The sequence below is a fragment of the Poeciliopsis prolifica genome, unplaced genomic scaffold (genome assembly GCF_027474105.1).
Source record: "Poeciliopsis prolifica strain line A6 unplaced genomic scaffold, Auburn_PproV2 SCAFFOLD038, whole genome shotgun sequence".
Taxonomy (NCBI): domain Eukaryota; kingdom Metazoa; phylum Chordata; class Actinopteri; order Cyprinodontiformes; family Poeciliidae; genus Poeciliopsis; species Poeciliopsis prolifica.
The window spans coordinates 4,132,442-4,154,340 of NW_026562413.1; the positions used below are offsets into that span (position 1 = coordinate 4,132,442).

The 21,899-nt window shown below is 36.8% G+C and overlaps 1 protein-coding gene across 3 annotated transcripts in view; it reads right to left on the reverse strand.

Annotated features, from left to right (window-relative positions):
* The window catches only part of atxn1a (ataxin 1a), a 96,021-nt gene that overhangs the window by 49,626 nt on the left and 24,496 nt on the right, over window positions 1–21,899 (reverse strand). For all 3 annotated transcript variants that reach the window (XM_055053740.1, XM_055053739.1, XM_055053741.1), the window contains one exon: window positions 17,637–17,834. The gene's annotated coding sequence lies outside the window, so the exon portion shown is untranslated. The remainder of the gene's footprint in view (window positions 1–17,636; window positions 17,835–21,899) is intronic.

The window sequence follows — 21,899 nt, forward strand, 5'->3', positions numbered from 1 at the left end:
CTGCGACAGTCAATCCCAACTTTTCCTTAACACCTTTATTAATGTGGATAATTATTTCCTTTAGTTTGACTTTCCAATGGCTCTTTCTTTTTTTTCTCTTACTTTGTAATGCAGCTTCCTTACAAACTGTACTCTACATACCACAAAAGGAAATCAACAAGCAGATCTCACAATTTAGGGTAGTCCAATCAGCTATTGTGAAGCCAGCTAGCATCTATTCTGGTTAGCAGCTTTGCCATGACAGGTGGGATCAAGTCACTCTAATCAATAGGTTTTTCCACATCCTGAATGAGGTTGAACTAACCCTACCAGAAGCATATCTACCTGCACCTTTCAGCACAAAAGGTAAAAAAGATCAACATAGCTGGCACGAGTTTAACCGGCCCTTATTAGCTCTAACTAAGTCAAGTTTGCACTTATTGCTTAATGTTTATCACTGCTGAGATCCCTTGGGGGTGTGGCTGGGCATAAATCATGTCTAGTCTTATGCTCAAAACACTCATTGTCCAATATTAACACAAAGGTGATAATTGTGACTAATGTATGAGCTTTAGAATATATATATATAATTTTTTTTTCATCCGAAGAGTTATTGCAGTGCTAGTGGCTTGGCAGATGGACAGGCAGACAGGAAGGAGGACAAGGAGTGGGGGAAGACATAAGACATGCGGCAAAGTTCGCCGGGACCGGGGGTCAAACCTGCGACGTCTGCATCGAGGACTAAGGCCTCCAAACGCAGGGCGTCCTAACCCACTGTAGAACATGTCTATGTGATTTTGTACACATTGTCAACATTTACAGTTTATTTTAAGCTCAACTTATTCTTTTAGTGGTTCAACAATTGGATCCTTTAAGAATCCTAGACAACAAATATGTCAGTACCACCCAAGTCGTGGTGGAGCACACAGGATGCCCACTGGTGTCATGACGCACTGTTTCATCCACACTACTTCCCTTTGCTCCCCAGCCCCAAACAGGAAATAGTTTCGGCATAAACCCATGGGGATCATGTGTGTCAGAGCTCATGCACGTTTAACAAAGTTTGGATGCCTTTGAATCTGTCTCTTTGCAGAATCACATACAGTACATACACAAAAATACCCGGAAAGGTTATGGAAAAGAGCTTTTATCTTCAATTTTAGTATAAGTAAGATAAAGACCTTGGAAAAAGAAAGGCTATATTATAGTCACGTTAAATACCATAAAGATTTGAACATAAAACAAACAAAAAATGTATTCAGGAGAAGAACAGTTTATAACTCAGTCTTAATGTCATGATAACAAATATGGGGCTGCTGCGGATTTGATTTAAGTTGGAGAATGAATTAGCCAATGGAAAATTACCAGGGTGGAGACTCATAAATAACCAGACCAGTAAATTTTCATATCAATACTGATGTGCATAGTGGACAGTGTTTCAGATGCAGAGCGATAAACACTACAGTGGATATTAATACCACATTTCAGACCTATGGCAGAACATATCACCAGGATTAAACCTGAGCATTAAGGAAAACAGGAATTTAAACCATCTGTCTTATGGACATCTTAAGAGGTTAGGTCCTCTCTGCTCTCAGACCTCCATGTAGCTCATATATGTCATACACACTAAGCTTCTAGCAATAGTATTACAAGAACCCATGTAGGATCCCTTAAAAAGATTTTATAGTTTTTCAAAAAGAAGAAACAATTTCCATAAACCCTACTATCAACAGCACTAAATAAATCCAAACAGAGTAAATTAGACGCATCACTCATTTCATATCTATTATAAAAAAACATATAAAACACTTGACATAAAATCAATTCCCTGTGAAGATGAGCTTGTTATGAGTACACAATTCATCACCTCCCGTCATACAGTAAAAGAACCAAAGACCGATCCCACTGCCAACACTCCATCAGCTGCAATCAGGAATAAGTTGGCACCAAGCACTGATGCATGACACCAAATCTATACAAACATAAAGGCCCACCCTTTTACAATCGTTCTCGATTAGGAACATTTATGTGGAAGTGTGTGACAGCCAGAGAGAGAAGACAAAGGGCAGAGTCGTTGTCAGCGATAAGCTGTAGATGATAAATGGTAGGGCTGAAGGTGGAATAAAAGTATTTTTCCTGTTCTTGTGGGTGGTGGATGGCGTAGAATCAACTCTGGTTTATCTGGCTTGTGATGTGTTACAGTTGGAATTGACTATTTCAATTTTATAATCATTACCCGTCTACGTGTTTGAGGACAGAAGTAAAAACAAGATTTAAAGTAACGAAATTTGACGCATTTGGATCTCTGCCTTTGAAAGGCAGGGTGGAGCTGCATAAATAAAAAGCCAGAGAGGCAGCAGGGATGACAAGCAGCAGTAAATAATGACTGTCTCAAAGCACAAGAGATTTCATACACAGTAATAGGAGGCTGTAATATGGGCCAAATCTGTCCCAAAAGACAACACGAGATTAACCAACACTCCACTCCAAATATCACAGATCCACACATACGAGACCACGGGTCCACAAGTCAGTCTGAAAGAAACGATAAGCGATGATATGAGCGTGTCTGAGAAAGAGGGACGCCGGGGAAAAAAATAGAGATCTAAAGAGGGAAAGAGGAAAAAGATGGAGCATGGAAAAGAGGACAGGCATTTCAATAATTCACAAACTCCTGCTTCATTTAGAATAGACTCAGTGCCCAGAGTGGACCCTGGCATAATCCACACAGAACTTCTCCAGTTTTATTGTGTATACAGAATGTATATTTACATTCACAGCGGCAAAACACTGTGTGTAAAACAAACGCCTGACAAATATAATGAAACTATGCAGATCCCCTGGCGCTAGCAAAGCTGAAGAAGACGAAAGGGAAAAGGCTTGAAAACGGGCTAAAGTAGAATTAATGTTTAATCAATCACCATGTCTGCCCATGTTAGTTTACAGGACGGAAGTTTCTATGGTACAAACTCATATTTTAAAAATCCTTCCTCCCATTCGTCTTACTAGTCTCAAATTGTTTCCATAAAATCTATTAAAAACTTGCAAGCAAAAATCCTTCTCTTTCACACGAAAATACTTTGAATTTTGCTTTCCTCCATTTAAAAATTAAAGATAGCTAAGATCAAAAACGATTAAACAAATTGTTTGCCAAACCACCCGGTTTCCAAAAACAATTGTAGTTTGATCTTTATTTGCTTATTTTTTGTCAGAAAGCACTCTTTCCAACACGAAAGCAGGGTTTGCCTTTTTTTTAGGACTTTGCTGTTGGTGTTTAGGTATTTTTATATATTTTTTATATTACCAAGTAATATTTTAAAATTTCTTCTCAATTTTAAACATTTTTTTGACTCATAAAGATGGTAGGCTGCTGGTTGACGGCCGCAACAACCCTACCACTGGGGTTAACTCATTTTCCAGGGGAAACCCTGCTTGAGAAATGTTGACGTTTTGTTGCACTGCGTGCAGTAAGAGCAATGTTTCACAATTTAGAAACAAAAATAAAGCACACATATTAGTGAGAGTGCATGTCCATGTACTTGCCAATTTCTTTGTGTTTTTTGGCTGGTTACCTTGTGAAGGTCTTAATGTCTGAATATGCGCCTCAATTCTTTGTTACAAATACTAGATCCTTGGATTTTCTTAGCAAAATAAAATAACATTTATTCTTCAGAAATTTGGGTTGAGTTGCACAATTTTTAATTTTAATAAAATAATTTAAAACATCATATTAAATTAAACAACTAAATGAGTGCAATTTCTGAACAATTTTCCAAAAACTGAGAAAAATGTAGGTTGTTTAACTGTAAGGATGATGAATGAACGCCATACAAATACATCAGAGTCTCAAAGGGCAAAAGACCAACATCCTGTAGAAGTTCAGACCCTCATCTGCACGTTTATTTATTCACTCTCGTATCACATGGCCATCTGTGTGCTCTGTCCCAAGCAAAACACTTTCCAGGAATTAAGTCATCTCTTAAAAATGCAACAAAGATACTACAGTCTAAACTCTGTTACCAAGAAGCTAGTGTTGAGGTGAAGAGGCCAAAAAAATGGAACATTTCAAAGGAAAAAAGAATCATCATGTTTGTGAAAAAAAATATTTAATCACCCTGAGGGTTAGACATATTTGTGAGGCATGAGACAAGACAGAGGCTGAGTGAGTGAGTGAGTGAGTGAGTGAGTGAGTGAGTGAGTGAGTGAGTGAGTGAGTGAGTGAGTGAGCGAGCGAGCGAGCGAGCGAGCGAGCGAGCGAGCGAGTGAGGTTATGTAATCCTGACTGTCAAAAACATTCACACTCACAGATCGACGGATCCACACAAGCACATTGGAGTCCCTCCTCCTAACCTAGAAATATTTCATTTGAGCAGACAAGAAACAATTGATTGCAGTGTCAGCATATATCCAGGTAAATAATCTTGGTCCATAATGTTGAAGTTGAAGCAATTCACTCCAACCTCAGTTTAAATCAAAACACAAGACTCTTCTGAAGTCATTAAACTCACTGATCTGTTCTGCTGGCTCCCCATCTGAAGCTATAACACAGCTGCATTAAGTAGCATCAGCATACAGTATAGTTGCATTGCCTTACTGCAGAGAACAGCTGTATTACACAAATTCTGTGATAAGATGTCTTCGTTCTGTAGTCAATGACAGAAATTTCATTTGAAAAAGAATAATGAAAAATCCACAGCAAGTATCATTTACCTTTAGTTCTCATATGTAGTCAAATTATTTTTTCTGCCAGTGAACTGCAACTGAAATGTCATTTCACACATCAGATGTAGGTAAGGATGGCTTAAGATTAAACAGATGTGAACTATAGGAGGCCCAGTTTAAACTACGCAATAGAAATGAAAAGTACACTGCAACCTATACTGCAACAGATGGCTCAGAATCAAGGAAAGCCAGATGGTAAAATTAAAGGAGAGTTTTATTGCAAGTTGATCAACAGAAGACATGGGTAGCATAAACTAAAACAGCAGGAAAGCAAAACCCTGTTCTAATCCAGAACTCCAAGAAGTAGAAAGTAGCTGGAGAAAAGAAAATACTGATATGGAGCAGCACTAAGACAGAAAACCAGCGTGATTCCATGTACTAAACCTTAAAATGTTTAAACCTTATTTCGAAGTACATTTACGGCTTATTAGCAGTGTTAGTGCAACTACTTCCAAGAGTAGGGGAACAGTAGGCTTAATCTAAATTCACATAGAATATAACAGCTTCTTAATACAAATTAGAATCATGCATCATTTTAATGTCCAAATAGTAATATTTCAATTAAGATCTTATTAATTCAGCTGAATCAATAAATGATTAAGTGCAGCAGAATGTTGGTGAACTTCATGCACCAACATTATTTTAATCCAAGACACGTTTTTTTAATAGCAACAGTCTTAAAACTGCAATTTTTAGTAATACTTTTTTTTTTTTTTTGTTGGCTGAGTTGAGCTGCTGTTGTGCACTGCCTGTTAGCAGGCCAAATGATGGCTCTCAGACTTTTTCAACAATTTCAAGAAAGACAAATTTCCAGTTGCGACAAAGAGACTGCTATTAAAATGTTTTAATTAGTATGTCTAACAATTAATGTCTTTGCATGTGTGTTACGCTCCTGACTGCAACCAGGCTACCAGAGCAGATTTTCCGACAAATTAAAAAGCTAATTGAGAGCTCAATGGGAAAAGGCATAACATTCAGAGTACTTTTACAAGGTTATCCCTGCTTTACTCTCAGAGAACATGTTGGGAAAAGAAAAACAAGAATGCAAAAGTTTTGATCAGCATCAAGGGAAATGTAAAGTGTGGGAATAGGGTAGTTTTTATTTGAAGAACTGTGTTTCAAGGTTGTTTTTAGAAAGATTACAAAATGGCAAAAACAAAAAAAATTAAAAAATTGTTACGTAAAGAGGACATGCATCTTTTTGCCTTTATTTACTAGACATTTCAGTGTTATGCTGACAAAGTTCAGTAACACCTTCATTTGTTTACATGTGGTATCCTCACTATAGAAGTATGGCAGCTATTTTCAAAAACGGCATCATGAAGCAATGTCTAAACATCTGATTCAATTCTGACAGAAAAAGGAAAACCTGTAGACAATCATCATCCGGTCTCTTCAAAAGTATTGAGTAAATAAGGATACATCTAAGTTCCCTTCCAATCTCCACATTTTATAGTGTAAATATCAGCGCACGGTACAAGGGTAATGATTTGTTTACTCAGGCAACATGAATCCCCAAGGAAAACTCATGTTTACCAGAAGTCCTTGCTTCCCTTTGTGTTGTTAACAAGAAATTGTGATACAACAAAAAGCAGATCTTGCAAAGATGAAATGTTTGGTATTATACATGTGAGGAGCATCAAAGTTGCTACTTCAAAAAGACAAAAAATATATATTTTATATATATAAAAAATATCAGTTGGAGAAACAGAACGACACCCACCTTTAAGTTTTTTGGTTCAAAATTATGTTTACTGATGGCAGAAGTTGGGAAGCCTCGATCATATTATTTTCAGATCTTAAATAAAATGAACCTAAAACAAAAATGTAATAGTGTTTATGTTGGTTGTCTGAGGACAAAATCACCCTGGAGGTTGTCCCTGTGAAGACAGCCTGAGCCTCAAAGGACGGAGTTATTTATTGTGAAAGGACTTCTTACCGGTTTAATATCTGTTTTTTATTTCCGTTATCTCCCTGTTCAATCTCCACTTTCGCTCATATTTTCTGCTTAACTAAAATGATCGAACTGGAGCGGTTGTTCATTTGATTTGTAATTAAGTCTCTTACACTGGCCAAACATCACAGACTTTTTCAGATTTCAAATCTATCATTCCAATCACCAAACTTTGTGAAAATATTAACGTCGTGAATTAAGTGAAGAGTGTAGTTAGGAAAAAAAGTAGAAAGAAAAGACCTTAAAGATCTTAGCAACTTCACAGGGATTTAAAACATTAATGTTTAAAGTTTTACAAAAACCTTAATGTTCCAAGAAACTGGACTACATTCTCATAGAGTTTCATCTCAGAAACCTAAAACTACTTAAAATGCATGTAAGAAAAAAAAAAAAGCACAAAGCAGCATGATACAAAGCCAAAAACTGCAAGAGCCATGATGTTACATTTGAAAGGGGGATCAAGGTATAATATATTAAAAAGTGCAGTGATAGAAAAGTATGCAGCTGGAATTAATATTCAAAAAGCTGATATTTCTCAGTGTGAAACAGGAAGTTGGATATGTCGTCTAAAAGCAGCAGCCTGGAGACTTAACAAACCGGGATTTTAAAACACTCTGGTGAGTGTTCTTGTAAAAAAAAAAATTATAATAATAATAATAATTCAAAATGCTAAAATTCAACTGATCTCAACCCTACCATTTTTCCAAACCTCTGCATCACCTGACTACTTAAAATTAGCGATCCATGTGTAGGTGTGTGCCACTTTTCTCCACCATATTATTGTGAGGCTAATGAAGCATATGTCATGGAGAGAATGGAAGTTAAAATATTCATGTGGCAGCTACAGTCCAATTTTCTCTCCTGCTTTTGGTCCAGACCAAAAACAAAACAAAAAATGATAATCAGCCAAAAGAAATATTTGGATGGAGAATTAATTGATTTATTCCAAATATAAAAATCAACAGGTGTTTTGTACTAGTATAGGAGATGAAAAGAAAGAAATTTTATTTTCCTGCACCATAAACTTTATGCTAACAAACACTTATCACCACCTTAGATGGTATGTGATCTTCCATTATTAAAAAATTTTTTCTTTTTAAAGGGTGACACTGAAAAGGTCAGTTTTTTATTAATTTTAGATATAAATCCTGAAAGCAATAGGTAGTCTAACTGTGAGTTATTTCTGTTTCACATTTCAAGATTTTCATTCTTTCTGTTGCTAAAATACGGTGACAAGTGGTCTTTATGTTTGACACAGTACTGATTCTCTCTCTTTCATTGTCTCCGTTTTAAGATTTGTGGCAGTTTCTGGTTTCTATAGGGCTTGGAGTGACTTCCAATAAGTTAGGAAATGAAAGATTGAAATGAAAGAAGCATGGGTTATAGTTTCACTGCTGAAAATAAGTCAGATAGTGGAGATAAGTGGCTATTAAGCACCTTCTTGTTGTATAACATTTCCAAGGAGAAAGAGAAGGAGCCTCAAAGCATTGCCTAATGTAATTTATACAAGTGGCACAGATTTGCACCATAATGTAAAATCAACAGGCCAGGTAAAAAAGAGGCTCGAGGAAATGCAGTTCTGATGGGAAATGCACGTAGTGATGCTCCCAACTATTAAAAGAGGGAAGACGCAAGATAAAGAAAACATTGGGCCAAAGTGAAACACCAGAAGAATAAGAGGCATGCAGATATAACATCAAATTGAAAGGGAGGAAGTGAAGATACGGTTGTCAAATAGGGAAAAAACTCCCTATTTGACAACAGCTCAAAGGAATAGTAAGCCACATGAAGACTGACGCATGATGAGAACAGGAAAGGTAGGAGAGAGTGGGTGTTCAGAGAGATGACACTTCATCATACGGACTAGTTGTAAAATGCAATAAACTCTCTGTAAGTCTCAGCATAAGGACTTCCCAGGCAACACAAAAGGCCATGGTCATTCATCTCACTAAAAGCTGAAGCTGCTGAATGGAGCTCAAGTGGTGAAAGTGTTGGTCACAATAAACTCCTGATGCATTACTTAATTAAGCAGCTATCTGCTCTTTTTTATTTTCAATTGCTTTGTGTCATTAAAAGCGTGCTCTAACACCAAAAGTGTTCAGAGAAATCCAATTTAAGGGCAGCAAAAAAATTAGTAAGTCCTTGATCATGTAAAAGACATTTGTGTTTCATGGAAATTATCTCACATGGATAATTTCTCAGTCCTGCCTTCAGGTGATTACCTTCCTATGAAGAGATCGCTCATGCCAGTTTGCACCCACCTGTACCCTCCTTTTTCTATCATCATTCTTCTCAATTGCATCTAGCTCTCACGGTGCACTTACTGTAAACTGATGTGATTGTATTAAGCCGCAGAGAGAGAGAGAAGAAGACAGCCCTCGTGGCCAAGATGATGTACAGAACAGAATGTGCAGAAGAGAGAAGCAAATGAGAGCAAGTAGGAGCTGGAGTGAGAGGGGAGGCATCCATTATTGTAATCCTAATACCTTGTCTGAAAAGGTGACACTTAAAGTTAAGGAGAGGAGACAGATGGATGGAAGAGGGAGTGAGAAGAGAAAATGAGCGGAGGCTGTTTCTAAATCCAAAGCGCAACTTAATTTTTCAAGCATTATTGTTCTCTGGTAGAGCATCCACACAATAACCAAAGACATTTCAGAGGTACATTAGCGTCCCTGTAGTGCATTTGTAATATTCTCTAGATATCCCAAGACGTGCGTTTCAGATGGTACCAATTAACGAGACCAGTCAAGCTCGACAGCAATCACAGCTTTTAACATTATTTATCTCTCACATTGAGAAACGCGCAGCATATGAATCAGGGGTGCTAATTTCACAAACAGCTTTCAACAAACGCAGTTTGTTTTTGTCATACAGTGAATACAATAAACCCACGAGAACAGAAGCAATATGTTGCTGAAGTCTATGCAAACAATGAGGGTTATCTTTCAAAAGTGGAGGCGGAGGACAGGGAATACCCTAAAGGAATAACATCTAATGCAGTCAGACTGCTCTGGCCAATTAGTCAGGACTAGCATAGCCAGAGATGATGTCAGCCATCATTACTCACTGCTTAATGTTATAAAGCAGGAGAGAAACGAGAGAAAACAAAGAGGAATGCAGCAGAAGTTAGGATGCATGTAATGATAGGAAGCCAAAGGAAAACGAGAAGGCTTTCACTACTAATAGTCTTTTTATTAGTAATTTCCCTAAGCAATTTATCCATTCCTAAATACAAATGTTAGAATAAATCCAAAGTTGTCTGGACGGAGAGCATCTGTTAACACCAATTTTCAAGTCTTCCCAATTAGTCCGAGTCTCAGTCTAACGTCTTCTGCAGCCTCTAAAGCAAAATTCACACTGTGTGATTATCGGCCGTCTTAGCCAAAATCTTTTGTTGTAAAACGATTCTGAGAAAAATCTATGGTCTCGAGTTTGAATTGCTGGTCAGTGATCATTCAGTTTGACAGATGCACTGAAAGACCAAAGACAACCCAAGGGAAATATTAAGACGTGTCAGATAGTTTCTGCCATCATTTTGTTCTCTTCGCCCGTTCAGCTTCCACCGCTGTCTCCTCCCTTTCCTCACAGACTCTAATAATCATCACTCCTCAACCATTTATTGTTGGACAGATGTCTCTTCTATTGTAGCAACATGTTCTGTCGTGTTACATCTAGCACAGTGCAGTTTGTTATTAAGATTTCACAATGTTGAGCTTGCACAGTGTGACAAGATCAGGTCCTATATGATTTTGGAAATTGCATGATGTGTGCTAGGCTTCCCAGGATTCCACTGCAAAAAACTGAAGCTAACTTTTTTTATTATGAGTATTGTGTAGTCAGGACAAGACTGTCAAAATAATCAATATTGCAACATAAACTATAAAAGAAAATGTAATTTTTCCAAAATGCTGTTTTTTGTCAAAATCTACATAAGCATTTATGTTTGAGCAACTAAAAAGGTCAGCAAAGTTCTTGTGACTGTCACATACAAGCATGGGTCAGCCCAGTGACGATGTTCTGTCAGTCTGAGATCCCTATCGAGATGAACTTCCTCTACCTGCTACAAAGTTTCGAACTTTGCAACACTCTGTTGTAATATCACAACTCTCTGTTGTACTGCGGTGTCACAAGAAAATGTTGATCAACGGACAGCTATTGAATAGTAAAAGGATGAAACAAGCCAGTGCAAGCAACTCTGATCACCAAAGAAACCAGTCATTAAACTCACCACCAGACTGGATACATTTCCATGGACCAGATCATACTTTACATGGTATAAAAGTAAGATAATTTTCCTCCACACATTTCATTTTTAAAACTCTGTTGCCCTTAACCTCTTCACAGTTATGCACTCCTGTGTGTTGGTCTATAATGTGAACCCTGAAAACTCATGCCAAGCAATGAAGATACTTTGTGAAGCTCACACTGGAACAATGCAAACATCAGAAACTGGATCTGCTTCCACCCTTCATTCGCTCACACACTCAGAATCTGTTAGCAAACGTCTGGTTCATTAACAATGACCTACAGCCACAAGTTTTTCCACACCGACGGCAGAATTCCAGTCAATATCCCACTGCTACCGAGTGATTCTGTACTAACCTTTATCATGTTATTTGAACAAACATAAACACTTATGTTTGTGTCGCTCAATGAGATAAGCTCAGCATACATACAGCATACATACAAATGCAAACAATGAGTGCCGAAATGAGTGTTTATTAATTTGAACAAAATTTAACAAGCAGGGAGAGATTACCTTTTCCCTGACAGCCCGGATTTTTATAACCTCAGTTGTGCTTCTTAGTTCCAGAATATCAGAGAACTAAGAAGTTCATATTTCAAAATCCTCACTGTCTCCTGCTATTTTTAAGGACACTTGACATGGACAATGAGTAACTGTTTCATTCACTCTTCTCCTCTGCCCTTCTTTTGTCTCTGCCCACTCTTTTTTTCTCTTCACAACCAGAAGAGTGATTGAACTCTCAGACACCAGATAAGGTAATTAACAAACTCTACAGTGTGCAGAGTCAGCCCAAGTGTGTTTGTGCCAGACAGCAGCATTGCAAGGAGCTGTGGTGTGACAATTAATGAGAAAAATAAAGTGTTCAGTTTTTGTTTCTTTATTTAATTTTCTCATCAATCACAAAATTATTGCCAAAACGTAACTAAGAAACATGTTTATTCAGCTAATAGAAAGTATTAATTTAGTGAGTATTTCCTCAAACATTAGGCAAATAGCTCTATTTAAGAACTCCGACATGAGAATAGTGTGATTTTTAAGTTTGTTGCGCTCGACTTTGAACTAACTGACCTTATAAAAATTATCAAACAATCAAAGCATTCAGCAAAAGCAATGGGACAGTCAGATCAGATCTTTCCAAATAATGTTTGCATGATCCTTATAAGATTCCTTTAACTTCTGCAGGTCATTGGAGTCGTGGATTTAAAAATGTTGGCAGCCTTTTGACATGGGAATGGGTGTTTTGATCATGCTAATCATGGTAGCTGTGCTAATTATTGTTTTATAAGATGCTCCTTAGGTTCAGCCAAAGTATTAATATTTGTTGATCTTTTGGAAACTGAAGTGAATCTGAAGGGGTATCTTGGATCAAATATTCTGTGTCTGTGCTTTTTTTCTCTCCTTTCAGGTACTGTTGCACCCTTTGATAGAGCGTTGTGCAAAACTAGTGGTAACATTTTGGAAATGGTGAACTTTATCTTTGGACGCCTGCAAGTATCTAAACTAATATCTCTATGAATGACGATGATATTTGAGCTAAAATCAAATGCACACTTGCAAGATAGAGGAGTAACACACCAGTTCAAAAGAAGAAGAACGTCAGCAGACGCTGCTTCATTTTTACAACCAAACTCGTAATATTAGATGCCCTCTTCTTTGTCCTCTCTCTTTCTCTGTCTGTAATTCCACTTTCATTTGTCTCGGCATCATGTGTAAATGAATGTGTGTGTTTTCCTTCTTGCCCTCCAAACACAGTTCAATTCTACTACAAGAGACCAGAGGCCCAGATCAAATAAAGCCAAGTAAAGCTATTACAAGAAAATAGAGAAGGGAAACTCCACGCTCTCACACACTGAGACTATTTACCCCAATTGTTTTAACCCCTTGAAGCAGCAATATGCCCCAAATGTACTGTAACTACACCTTCTGTGGAAGCAGTAAAATATGTTAAGCACAAGACTTTCTATTAATTATTTGGTGATAAGAAAGCACTCAGTGTTTTCTTAAAATACTCCTGGCAATAAGCTCACTAAACTTATTAAATCACAAATTTGACTGATGTCAATAAAAGCTGGAATAATGAACATTTATCTATGGACTAAACAATCCAGGACTGGTGAACACTTGAAGGCATCAGTGTTTTCAAGAGCATTGGTTTATTTCTATACAAATTTTTTTAGCAGAAAGCAGCTCGCAGTTAATTAGTAATTTGACATCTTTGGCATCACAGTGAGCCGCCACTGCAGGCTGCATTGAAATGGATGAGAAGCTATTTCAGTAACAAATGAAAAACAAAAAAATCTATCCCTGAGAGTTAATTGAATTTGTAAAGCACTGTCAGGATTTCCCTGCAAGGTTTACTCTTCCTCTTGGCATAAAAATGATCTCTCGCATCCTAATCACTGATAAAGAAATCAAAGCCATGCAGAGTTTTTTTTTTTTTTGTTTTTTTTTTCAAACAAGATGTCAGGAAGTAATTTTTACATCTGAATTTAAATTTACAGCCAGTGAAGGTTAAAAGTGTGTCACTGGGATGCTATCTGTAAAGAGTGTGCATATCTTTACGTTTGATCTGCAGTCACATCTAAGTAGACTGGGGAGACACACACAACCTGGAATTCACAGCAAGAAGAGACAACATAGATTTATTTCTTAAATATATATAATTATGGAACCTGTTGTCAAGGACTATAATTTGTATAGAAATAAACAAATGCTCTTTATTTTCAATGTTTGTGAATTAGCAGTTGCTTTAATTTTATGCTTGATCTTTATTTTTCTTTGCACCATGGAAATAAAAGTAGGCACTTGTTCAACACACCCTGAAAAAAATTTTTTTTTTAATTTTATATCAAAGTTGAAAATACATTGTGTGAGACATTACATTAATGAAAGGGGGAAAATCATGGAAATAACAAAGAGATTGTAATAAAAACTGCCAATGACATTATAAGGCATTACTATTGCTGTCCATTTCAGTATCATCCTTGAATTTTGAGTCTTTCTTTATCAGGTAAATATGATGTAATTTATGAAGTTTGTAATAAACACCAATGATCTAACATCTCAACTGAAAAAACTACTTTGATCAGGGAAGAGAGGCATGTTGAGGGTTTTACCCGTTTTTATAACTGAGCACAGACCTGAAGATATCAGACAATTTGACCGAAATATGACAATCTTAATCGAGGATTCGAAATTACATTTTAAAACAATGTAAATGAATATCATGCCACTGATAAATAATGGCAACTGAACTAACTTTACCATGAAAAAAGCACCACGTTTGAACAGACCTTTCCGTTTGAACAGACCTTTCCAGGGAAGTGACAAATGTTATAAATGTTATTAGGAGATTGCACTCTAATAATCTAAGACATTAGGCTTTCTAGTCCACCCATTAGTGTAAATAAAATTAACAGGTATTAAATTAAAGGATAAATATTAAGTCTTGTAAAATGTTAGACAAGTACATTTTAAAACTGGATTGTAGCAGTTTCATAGACACTAACAAGGAACTAGCAATTCTTTTTTTATATATATATATTCCCTTCTTTGTAGGTTTAGGTTCAAAGATGTGTGTTGAAATTTACCTGAAGCTTGTCAAGTGCAGGTGAAGTCTAAAATTATTTCATAAAAGTTATATGCCAATAAATGTGACCAGTGTTGGACTAGGTCATTTTCCTTCTGAAAAACGCATCAGACACCAGAATATAAAATTGTTATAGGATACAAAAGTAAAACTTGAGAAATCACATCTCCTACATTTGCACAGATATTTGAGTAGTTCCGGTTGGATTTTTCTGTTACTTTGCAGCAGATTGCTCACTGCAAGGTGCGTGTTTTTGAGCATAGTGTGAGCAGCATGTCTGAAGTGGCAGCAGCTCCACTGCTCCATCTGTGTCTACACAGGCGGTGTTCAGATTTGGTATCGAACTGGACGGTACCTGCATTTTAAAAGCACAAAATTTGCAAAAAAAAAAAAAAAATACTAATTTCCTGCTGTAGAATTTCTTAGAGGACAAATCATACTGATCAACACATACAATAGCAATTCATTCCAATAGATTTAAGCTTCAGATTATAGTTCTGGCTCGATGTTTTCGGCTTGATGTAAACTGGGCAAACTGCTCTCAAAGCCATGAATTGACGACTCTGATGTTCCACCCAGTGTCACTGACTGAGCTTTTATAGACTGCCATCAGCTCATTTCTGATGCTTAGAGAAAAGCAACTGTCAACTGAACAAAAAGCCAGCAAAAAGAATAAATCATAAGGGAGAAAAATGTCTAATTTGCACCCAACAGAGATAATTGCTGAAGAAAGAGTGTGAGGGATAAGTATCGCTGAGGCTCACCTTACAAAATTTTGCTTTGTCCTAACGGCATCTAACATTTCCACTTATGCTTTCTGTATGCAGATTTATTCTATTACTTCTCATCTCCTTTTTTTGCATTTCTGCAAATATTTTAAGACATTAATTAGTCTGTACTTCAAAACACATTTGTAGAATTATTCAGCAAGTCCCCCAGCATGATGAAGTGAATTATAGCTAAATTTACTGTTGCCATCCTTCTAAATCACTGGTGGCCTATAAACAAAAAAGGCATAAAATAGAATATCTGGTTGTTAAATTTGAACATATATATTGAACTTATATTAATAAGTTGGAAGAAATAATGCATACACCGATGTTATTGTCACAAACAGTGTTGTGTGTGAGTGCTCTCAGAAATTGTACTACCTTTTAACATATTCTTTTAACCCTGCTTTTTTGGAAGTCAAACTTAGACTGAGCAGAGTTCTTTTTGAATGAACAATGAACTGCAGATATGTGAAAAATATTAGGTGCATCAATGTGGAAGAGACAGTCATTTTCCTGTGAAGACAGCCGTGTGTGACCGCTGTGTGTGTGCGCGAATTTAGGCATTTGCACCCATGTGTCAATCTTTGGGGGAAACCAAAAGCTCCTTCATTAACATCATAATTTATAAGTCATGCAGAGTTTTCATTCCAACTATCATAAAGGTAAGCATAACCAGAATAAGAGCAAAGATATTGACTCCGAAATACACAAGTGACCACTTGATCAGTTTACGAGCATGAACAGAATTAGAAATTAAAAGATGAACATCCAATCATTAAAAGCAGCATGTGTTTTATCATAAAGAAAGAATAAAAATGCATATTAGATGTGATCATTGACAGTAAAAGCAGGAAGACAAATAAAAATGTAAAAGTAAAAGCAGCTTCAATGTCAGTCAGGTCAAATTAAACTAAAAAGCACAAGAGCAAATCGAGGAGGAGATAATTACACAGATAAACTGGTAAAGCAAAGTGAGTTATGACATATTTGCAGTTTTTTGGTTTGTGTCGTCATACTTCATTTTATGTGTACAAAAACAGTTAATGAAGAAACAAAAATCAATCTTTGCAGTTAATTCAAAATGTTTATGTGGTGCAATATGACATGAAATGATTCAACTTTAACTGTGTGAAGTAAACCTAGAACTTTCAAGCTAAGTTTACCACTTAGTTTGAAAGTAGAAAGCTTTCAAGCTGATGTTTCCAAAAATTGACGCATAACCATATTTTTTCCTTCCACATTTTTAACATGGATGTGACATGGATGAACACTTCCATGTACTTGTGCATTGTGTATGCCAGTTTTAAAAGAATTACCCTCCACTGTAAGGGACTGAAATGGGGATAAATTCTAGGACCTTAACCATTGGACTTATTCATCCCCGCCATAAAAACCGCAAGGCAATAAGAGGACAGAAGAAGTACAGATTGCTTTAGTGACTTTCCACACTAAGTGCCCCTTTATTAAATCTATTTGCATAAGAGAGTGTGCAGTCCAATATACAACAGGTGAAAAAAAAACAAAGAACTGAGAAGAGAGTTACAAAAGGCACAGCGAAGATGACACAAAAATTAGGAAAACAGAAGGGAGTAAATCAATAAAAAGTAGCAAATAGAGAATTTGGTTAAAGATAAGCGTTCAAACATATTTTTATAGATATTTCCAGTCAGTCAGCGATTGTCCAAATTAAGCCAAGGCAGAAAATGTTGCACATTTGCCTTTATAACCATGTATCCCGTCTAAATTTAGCCTAAACATTTGAACTCACAAACAGTATTTCATTCACATTTAAACACCAATTAACTTCTTCATGTAGACGATGTTTCACCTTTCACTTTTTAACCACATTAGGATAAAAGGCAAACTCATCTGCTATTATTATTTTGCACAGAAATTAAGCCAAGAAATATAGTTCTATATTATGAACATAGGGAATATAAACTTCATTTTCTGCGCAATAGGCATAACACTCATTTAAAACAATCCTTGCAATGACTACAAAAAAAACACTTAAAGGCACTTAGTATGCCACAAACTGAAACTGCTGCTTTTACTCCTAATTCGAATCAATCACAGAAAATTCAAAGCCAAAGACTTCTGGTTACCAGGGCTACAAAATGGCCTGACAGAAAAATATTCCACTCTCCAGCCCACTTAAGATCAATCCCTTGACAGCTTCTGCATAACTGACAGATTTATTACCAGGCTAACTTCCCAAAATCAGCACGTCTTCCTAGAGAGGACCAGATGTCAGAGATCACTATCAAGCAACAAATGAAAAAACTGTTACTCACAAACACGCAACAGATAAACACAGCAGCCAATAATTTGACAACTCTAATTGCAAAAAGTGCCCCACTTGACTGTTACCTGAGCAGAGGAGTCAGAGCTACGTGGGCGGAGAAGGTGGAGAAGGTGGAGCGTCCTGCTCAGCTGGGAGCTGACAACCGTCCAGAGCTTTACGTTGACTGATGTGAGGACTGAGTCTTTCCAGGAGTGGAGGAGAAGCGTCTCAGATGTCTCAATGTCCTTTCATTTTCGTCTGTCCGCAGCTACAGCCAACATTCCCTGCAGGAAAAACAAGCATCAGCACATCTTTCAACTTTATTGGCCCAGTTTACCAAATGTTTTACAGTGGTTTTGCAAAATCTACTAATGTGTTACAAGAAAGTATCCTTATCATTAAAATGTTTTCACATTTTGTGTTGCTACTTCAGTGTATCACACTGGGATGGTATGTGACAGATAAAGAATCTGTTTCAAATGTAACAAAAAAAAACATTTAGGATGTATAAATACTTTAGCAAGGCAGAGTATTTTATCATGCTGCAGGGTTTTGTACCTTTTATACCTTTATTTTCATTCGGTGCAATTATCAGTTTAACCTTCAAACAAATGCTTACAAAGTTCTTCTCAAAACAAACTTTATAATTAAATAATATCACAAAACTAAATGAGTTCATAACAAGGTGAAATAGTTTCTCAAGACCATTAAACAAGAAACATAATGTAAACACATCTGCATGTTAATTTCTAAAACTTATCCCACGCTTCGTTTTCTCAATCTTTAAAAACTCCTGACCTTTGTAAAAATCTGTTTACCTTGTCCTACACTATCTCTGTCGCTGGTATTCCATTTTTCTGTTGCTCTCTTGCCCTCTCTGAGGAGTATTCAGAACAACACCCAAGCTATTTATACACTGACGCCCAATCAGCATGGCAACCAGGCTTTGTTTACCCACATGAGACACCGGTTTGAGGCTTCTGTCCTCCTTTTATCCCCCAAAAACATAGCTATTAAGGTTCATTGAGGCATGTTTCATGAGTTTGGCTCACTTTAACTAAACAGCCCTAATTTCCCAGCAGATCTTTATGTTTCTGTGGAAGTAAGTGAGCACATCTCCAAAATTCCTCACTGTGTTGCAAAAAGGTGGAGGGAGGATATTTGACTAAATTAACAGAGTTCAACTCCAGCTCTCAAGGACCTACTTACGCTACATTTTATATAAGTACCTAGATAAAATAAATAAGTTACCTCTTTAGCCTGTGATCACGCTCTGCAGAGGCCACGAATTGAAAAGTTTAAGTTAAACGTGAGAAACATCTAAAACATACAGGAGAGCAGCTTTTTAGATGACTAATCAATGCTGAACCACATACAAATTTGGTGAAATGTTCATAATGTCCTCTGAAAAAAAAATCTTAATTTTCACTCTTTTTCATAAGAAAACAGACATCCAAACACTGATTGAAAAAAGACAGAAGAGAAATGACACTTTAATTACATGCTGTACCTCTGGACTAAAGGTGTCAAGCTAAAGTCCAACTCTGAGGCTTCTCCAAATGTTGCACAGACAATTTTTTCAAACAGTTCAATGAACACAATCTTCGACATGTATTAATCACGCCGTCATATTCCCCGTGTTGACACTGGGCCTGCCTCCTATTGTGCTGAGAACTCAATCTCCAAAACCTAAGAAGCAGATGCATAGAAACTGCATGCAAAATGATGTGATGGCATGTATTACTCATTGTGTGAGCTTAACTCTACATCCTGCATGCAAAGTGTTTAATGTTATGCATATGTTCAGATGGCAGCACTTGGTACATAACACAATTCAGTGTTATGTTGTTGTTTTCAGAACCACTTGAAGTGATGCAAACTCATCTCCGTTCACATAATACAGCTGAACATTAAGCTAAATACTCAAATCATAAAAGCAGTGCACTTCAAACTCATTCACATTTTTTCACAGTTTTGCATTTACTCTCACACATCAGTCCACAATGTCCTATATTAACGGTGACTGAGAATTCAACTGGCAACTCCACTCCAAACTACAGAGTACATATCCATTACATGCAACGCAATAAAAAAAAAACCAATTTCAGCTAATTGTTTCTTCTTTGGACAATCCTCCTTTCAAAAGTCTAAATTTGGATTGGCTGTTCCATTTAGTGACAAGATTAGCTAATGCATTGTTGCTTACTACCAATGTAAGCAATATCAATTACTGTGAGTTCACTAAATCTACAAACTTTGATTCTTATTTTTTATGGTTTTATGTTTTTTCTTACACAAAAACATGCCGTAAAACTTATTAAATTTCATAGTAGTTTTCAAGTAAAACATGCATATTGCAAAGAAATATTTAGGTTTTTTGCTGTTCTGTTCTTAGAATGACACTGAAGGTACAGCAAGCTGATATTAGCTGACATATCAGTCTGCTTGGGTAGAGCATGGCTCTGTACTGTTGGCAGTGTGGTTTCAAAAGTAAGATGGAACGACTGAGCCCAAACGCACCACAATTTGAAACACACTTTCACAAATGCAGACAAGCAACCTTTGCTTGTCACATAAACACCTGGAAGGCCCGTAGCCTTGTAGTTTGTTGAGTCATGCGTGCAAAGCCAAAAAACAAATTCACAACAGAGGAATTTCAACCAAAAAGTTGTTCAAGTCGTGTGTAGTAAAAATCCAGGCAACATAACGACCATTAGTGACTCTAGCATCAGAAACCTATGTGCCCTTTGGAGAGAGAGCTTCATTGCTGCCAACTCCACTTTAATCCGACCACTATTGTATTGTAGAACTCGGGTTAATGTCTTTAGCATATATATGTTTTCAGAATTTTTGCAGACATTTTAAATATATTCATATTCTTTTATAGTAACCTGCTGGGTCATGTCTCATGTCTCCTCTGTTCCACTTTGGCTTACTGCTGCAAAATATAATACTGAGAGTGCAGGCAGACAGATTCTGCATGAGGGTCAGATTTCAGCACCACGCTGGCACAACACAGCACGCTATTTTCAGATTTGTTTGAGTTAAGTTTTTGGGTAATTCTGAGTGACAGCAAGAGTAGCAGTAACATAATCTGGTTTGCACTGTGTTTTCATTGGCTTGGCAGGCTGTTTTATAGAGATTTAATTAGCATAGTGCCACAGAAACTATGAAATAGCTCAACAACATGAAGTGTAACGCATTCGCAAAACAGACCAATGAAAGGCTCCCAATTTTTTGTTTGTGTGAAAGATGTTTTGTGAATATTATCAGAGAATTTCACTTGGAGAAAAGACAAAAAAAAAGCAGTAAAAAATAAAAATCCCTTTACATCAATATGCTATAACTGTGTGATTTTTTTCCCCCTTTTTTATGGCTCAGTGTGATGATATCCTCTGTTAACCTGTATCTTGTCAGAAATCAATATCCATCCTGACTGGAGTTGAGGGGTCAAATCAATACGGAGCAGAGCTATCACCTGGTTTAACCCTGTCAGTCTGCTTCACGGAAAACATTGGCCTAAATATTGTGATAAGACAGCTTCCACTTACGGGGCTCAGACTCTGTTCCCTGTCATTGTGTGATGAACTCAGTCCTCCTGACAGCCTGCTCTCTGTATGTCTGTGCACAGCCCCTTTTTAGCCTGCCATACCGTTGCTTTCCAGCCTGTTGTCCCTCCTCTGTCTCACACAGGAATGGACCCACCTGCATGAACCCACCTACACATACGCATTCAGAGATGCTGACAGGTAAAGCTGTGAAAACGGAAAAACAGAGCCACGGGTGCAACTGTCATGTTTGTGTTCCTGTAAGGTTATGTTTGAGAAGACCAATTTAAACTTTTAACCCTAGAAGTGGAAGCATTGCATGGACATCAAGGACATTTTTGATACTAGTTATTTTTTGGGAGATGTTACTACAACTACAGACAAGAGGCTTTGAAGAAGCAAGTTAAACTCGGGCCAGAAGAGAGTTAGAATAATAAATGAAGGTATGGAAGTAGTGGGAGAACTCATTATTTTAAAATGCATTTCTTCTATCACAGAACAATGTTGAGGCTTTTCAGACAAAAAAATATATATATTTAAAAGACAAAATGTCCCTTCAATAAAACTGAAAACTAATTTTTTTTTTACATTCAAACACATCAAAGGTGCGCATGTTGTATAATGTGCTAATTGTTTTGAGTTCAGTACAAATCATGTGCTTTGATTCAAAAATAAAGGCAATATTTTAATCCATTCATTCTCAGTAGGATGAAAAAATATCACCAAAACCTACAGCACATTTTCTCTTTTATGCTTTCCTGTTTGTTCACGCTGTATGTGTTAAAGTACAAAAAGGTTTTT